This window comes from Penaeus monodon, chromosome 18 (genome assembly GCF_015228065.2).
Source record: "Penaeus monodon isolate SGIC_2016 chromosome 18, NSTDA_Pmon_1, whole genome shotgun sequence".
NCBI classification, from domain to species: domain Eukaryota; kingdom Metazoa; phylum Arthropoda; class Malacostraca; order Decapoda; family Penaeidae; genus Penaeus; species Penaeus monodon.
Genome location: NC_051403.1, coordinates 25,405,554 through 25,410,553, shown reverse-complemented (window position 1 = coordinate 25,410,553; position 5,000 = coordinate 25,405,554). Strand labels below are relative to the sequence as shown.

The 5,000-nt window shown below is 36.7% G+C and overlaps 1 protein-coding gene across 1 annotated transcript in view; it reads right to left on the bottom strand.

Annotated features, from left to right (window-relative positions):
- Positions 1-5,000, bottom strand: part of LOC119584685 (guanylate cyclase 32E-like) — a 67,244-nt gene that overhangs the window by 632 nt on the left and 61,612 nt on the right. The window lies entirely within an intron of this gene.

Here is a 5,000-nt window from a genome sequence, read left to right as displayed (position 1 = left end):
TGCATGTGTGTGTTTAAGTATGTATGTGTATTTATAAAATAAACCGTCTATCAATGATTGCCCGCACGACCATACTTAGCCCATATCTGTGTTAGGTTAAGTAAAGTAAGTTTATTTACCACCCTGGCAACCAGCTCAGAAATGGGCTATCGTGAGTTTTACATATATCCGACATGTTCTATATAGTATTATCACTGTAATTTTACATAGTAAAATTAGAATATGTCACACATCATGAAAAACAAAATTCTTAGTTTGGTCCTTTACTTACCATCCTGGCTAATTGCACAGGCGTGGGTCTTTGATGCATGACCATGACATTATACAATCGTATTACATTTGAATTTTAGGCTATAAATTAATTTTATAAGTCTATATGGGTTTAAAAGGAAAAGGGAAAAATTACACGGTCCTTTTCCTACCGTTTCCCCCGCCGGCGTACATTTGGGGGGTGGGAAAAGGGATTTTCTGCATTTTAAAATGCGGTCATGTGATACTACATTCCAATCTTAGGATACAACATAAGTATATCTTCTAAGAGATCAGATGATATGAAATAGTTATAAAGTCCTCCGTAATTCATAATAGGAAGTCTGAAAGGCTGTAACACTCTGAGGTATAATGCACAAGTGTTCGTTCATACTCTTCATTACACAGTTACACTTAGTTTCTTTTGACTCCAAAGTCTACCCGCCCAAAACAATCTATCCCAAGCCTGATTCTTGCGGTTACAAAAACACACTTTCTTCTCTTTATATAAAACCCTAGAGAATGAATCTTGAATAAACCGGCCATAGTGCTTTATGCTACAGTTTTCAGGGCGTTGAGATTTAATCAACTCAGTCAAGTCCTCTTTGAAGGAAGCCTTAATGATGTATAAAATCCTAGAAAGAGGTGCCTCAAGATCTATATCTACACTTTTCTTGTCACATGCGACTTTGCTATCGATCAGTATCATGCCTATGGATTCCAAGACAAAAATTATATCAGGCCTCGTTCTTTTTCAATACACGTTTTCTGATGTCATTTAAATATTTTTCCCGCCCTTGTTTATTTTCAGACCCGGGGAGCAGTTTAAAAACGCAGGAAATTCCCCCTTGGCCTTGATTCAATATAAATTCGGGGGGCCATGATTTTCCCGCCGGCTCAGTTTTCGAGTTTTTAGCCCAGACTGAACCCTCCTACAAAACCCTTGGGGGGCGGGAAAAAATTATTTAAAAACAAAGCTCATCCTGCTCTGCTCCCGACTGCTCAGATCCGTCGGTGTAGCGTTCATATGCTTGGACAAGTTTTTAAAAGCTCATTTTTAATTGCAATGCGCACGCTTAAGTTTTCGGGGGGACACTGTCTTTTTTTGGGGGCTCGTATAATTACTTTGGCCGCATTTTTAGGATGGTGTAAAAGTCCATATAGGGTTTAGTTTTGGTATGTTCAGCTGAGATAAATGTTTACGTTCTTGTATCCTGGTTTGAGCATGAATCGGTATTGTATTTAAAGTTGTCCTCTGTTCTGTGTTTTTGTTTCTTTGGAACTCTGTCATGGGGGGTTTTTTCTAATTGATTTGACACTAAATGTGGGATTTATAATAATATTCTTTTTTAACAGAAAGTTCTTTCTCATATTCACAATGCTTTTTGTTCTAGGGCAACCCAAAAATGATCCCCAGGGTTCTTTTGTAATTTCTAAACTAGACAACTCCTTGAACAACGATTCCTTGAACAATACTAAGTACAATGCAAGATAACCGTATGACAAGTAAAAGAGTCTCGTAATATTGACATTGATACCATGGCCTGTGCCAAAAATGCTCTAAGTGGCTTCAGCCGCTCCCGCAGTCTTTTCTTCAGGTTTCTAATGAACTCTACATCAATCACCCCGAGGCATTTGTACTGGTGGCAAAGATCTAGGTCTATGTCATTTATATGAAACCTTGCTAGAGGGATTGCCTTGTTTTTTTTGTTTTTTTTTGTTGTTGTTGACCCACACTCAGTAGCCCTTGCTGAAAGTATATCTGGACCCTCTTGCCTTCTCTCCTCGGATGAGGATTTAATGCAAATCTCATCGGTATAGAAAAAAGGGGTCTTTTCTTCAATGGCATATCGCCCACTAAAAATTAAAAAGTTTACTTCCACTCTGACTATCCCCTCAGGCGTGGGAATCTATTTCAGTTTTTTCATATATTGAAAAAGACAGTAGTCTGTAAATATGTAACTGTACATGGTAAAATAGAAATAGAAATCATAATCATACAAAAAATTATTTATATGCTTTTGCCACTTTTTTTAAATAACACTTTTATTTTTTACGGAGTTATTACATATAAAATTTTGGGCATAGTACGAGTATATCTTCCAAGTATCAGTGAAAAGAAATTTTCAATAGTTCTTTATTTTCCCCATGTTAGGTGGCTGAAAAATTTTATCACATAACATTCCGAATATAGTGCTCATTCGTTCGCTTTTTTTTATCGTTTACAGTCTACTCAGATTCATCTGCACTTCTTGCAAATGCAGTTGCCAGTATATTTTGTAACCTAAACATTTTCTGGCAATAACCGTCATACTGTCGGTTTTTACTTCGGTGCCACCCATAGGAAGGCTTGTTATCTCTATATGATCGAGTGCCTTTTGGTACAGCTTTCAGGCCTTTGAGTGTTAAACAGACCTACTAGTTCTTCCTTATAAGAACTTCTCAATAATTGCAAACCCCACAAGAGGCAGCCCAAGATCTAGTTTACAGTATCTTTGCTGCAGGCTTCTTTTGCTAATTTGTTACATGGGCGTGCTTTGCGTATCAAATGAGATGGTATATCAAATTGAATGTCGAAATTACCTCTGTTTTCATGTTATGTTTCGCTTTGTGCAAATCACAAAACCCTCATCGCCCCTCTTTAAAAGAATTTTAAGTCCGAAGAGCCTTTGAGAGCACAGAAAACCTCCAAAACCTCTAGAATTAATAATTCCGTTGCGAGGATAACCGCCACTCCGTTTGTGTAGTGCTGGCCCAAATTTTTTTTTTTTCTCATATTAACTTGATGATGATAAAAATTTTTGAAAAAAAAAGGCAAACACTCCGCTTTGTTCCAGAATGCAGGTCCTCGGCGTAACACTCATATGCATCATCGCCCCTAGATTGTGGTGTTCCTCTACCGTTGCTAGCACAATTTGTTTCAACCACAGTTTTTCACACTGTTTTTTTTTTTGGGAGACATGTAAAGGGCACGTCATGTTGAAATTCTTTTATGGTGGAAAGGGTCGACCTTTGATATTTTTTCTAATTGGGAAAATTAAGTTTTATATGTTCTGGAGATTTTGTGTATTAGAGGGCGGGCTGTGGGTGATTTGCCCGTCTACTTTCGTGATTTTATGTTGCATTGTTTTTGGAAATCTGAGAATACGAGGGTTCCCTCAGACTTTTTTTTCCTAAATATGGTGGGAATAAATTCATTTAATTTTGAAATGGATGGGAAGCTTAATTCTGATCCCCATGTTTTATCCTTCTGTTCTTTGGGGGGCCGAGGATAATCCCCTAGCTTCATTTTTCAACTACCTTTAAAACTATTTATTTCTGATTCCTTACACTGCAAAAATGCAGTACATGGTATCTCAATGACCTTATAAAGAAGTAAAAAAGTCTAGCGAGCTTAACATTGATGCCTGTTCCTCTTTCCCATAAGGTTTTTAATCTCTCCCAGAGTCTCTTTTTTAGAGAAAGGACCAGGTCCCGCTCATTTACGTTCACCCCGAGATATTAAAATTTTGGCATATGTCAAGCTCCTGGTACCCATGCGAAAATGGGGGGGGGTATGAAGTATGGGTTGAGAGGCATTGTTTCTCACGGAGATGATATCCACACTCATGAGCCTTTTTTGTAGTTTTTCCCAGAATTATTTGCATCCTCTTTGTGATGTAGCAATAATGGATTCACCCTTTTCCAAAGGGGGTATCTGCCACCAACTTTTGCTTGAGGTCATTGAACAGCATAAGGTGAAATCCTACCTGGGCGTCCCCAAAATTTAAAAATTTGGGGGTGGAACTTCTATCCCCTAACAAGACACTTTCAGATCTGTTCGAAAGATACATTCTAATCTAGCTCAATATCTTACTCCGGATGCCTAATTGTTCTAGGATAACTTCTCTGTTTACAATGTCAAAAGCTGACTTAAGGTCAAGAAAAACAGTGTGCTTCCCTGGATTAGAGTGTGAAAAGTACTCTGCAAAGCAGTGTTGTGTGCTACGTCCCGATAGAAATCCGTGCAGTCTGTGAGATAATTTACCTTGTAACCTGTACCTGAGTCTGTTCAAAATTATCCTTTTTAGAACTTTAGCCAACATATTACTTAGTTTAGTTAAGTTTAGTCTTTTATTTACCACCCTGGCTAACTGTACAGGCGTGGGCAATTTGATGCATGGTTATAACATATAATGGTATTACATTTCAATTTTAGCCTATAACATTATTATGATAAGTACCTTATCAATTAAGGAAAGGAGCAATTACACAGTCGTTTATCTACTCATCTGCCACGCCTGCGTACAGCTTGGGCGCGGAAAGGCATTCCTACATTTGATATGCAGTCATGTGATGCTACATTCCAAATTTAGGATATAATATAAGTATATCTTCTAAGACATCAGAGGATATGAAATAGTTACATACTATATACTTTATAGTGAAACGCGGCTTGGGTTTACCGTAGAGTTTTGTATAAAAATAAAATAAGTATATAGATTGTTACATCAAATACAAGAAAGAGATAATATATCATTCCATATTCATAAGAATATATATATATATATATATATATATATATATATATATATATATATATATATATATATATATATATAACATAACTCACTATTACTGCTCAGAAAAAAGTTTTTCTTTCAAATAAGTCATGAATGAATTAAGAAGTGCGTATGTCATGAAAAGTATCTTGAGGAAAAGTAATTGTAATTCCAGTTGTGTTTGAAATTATTTTATTTTGCGTGTCTGAC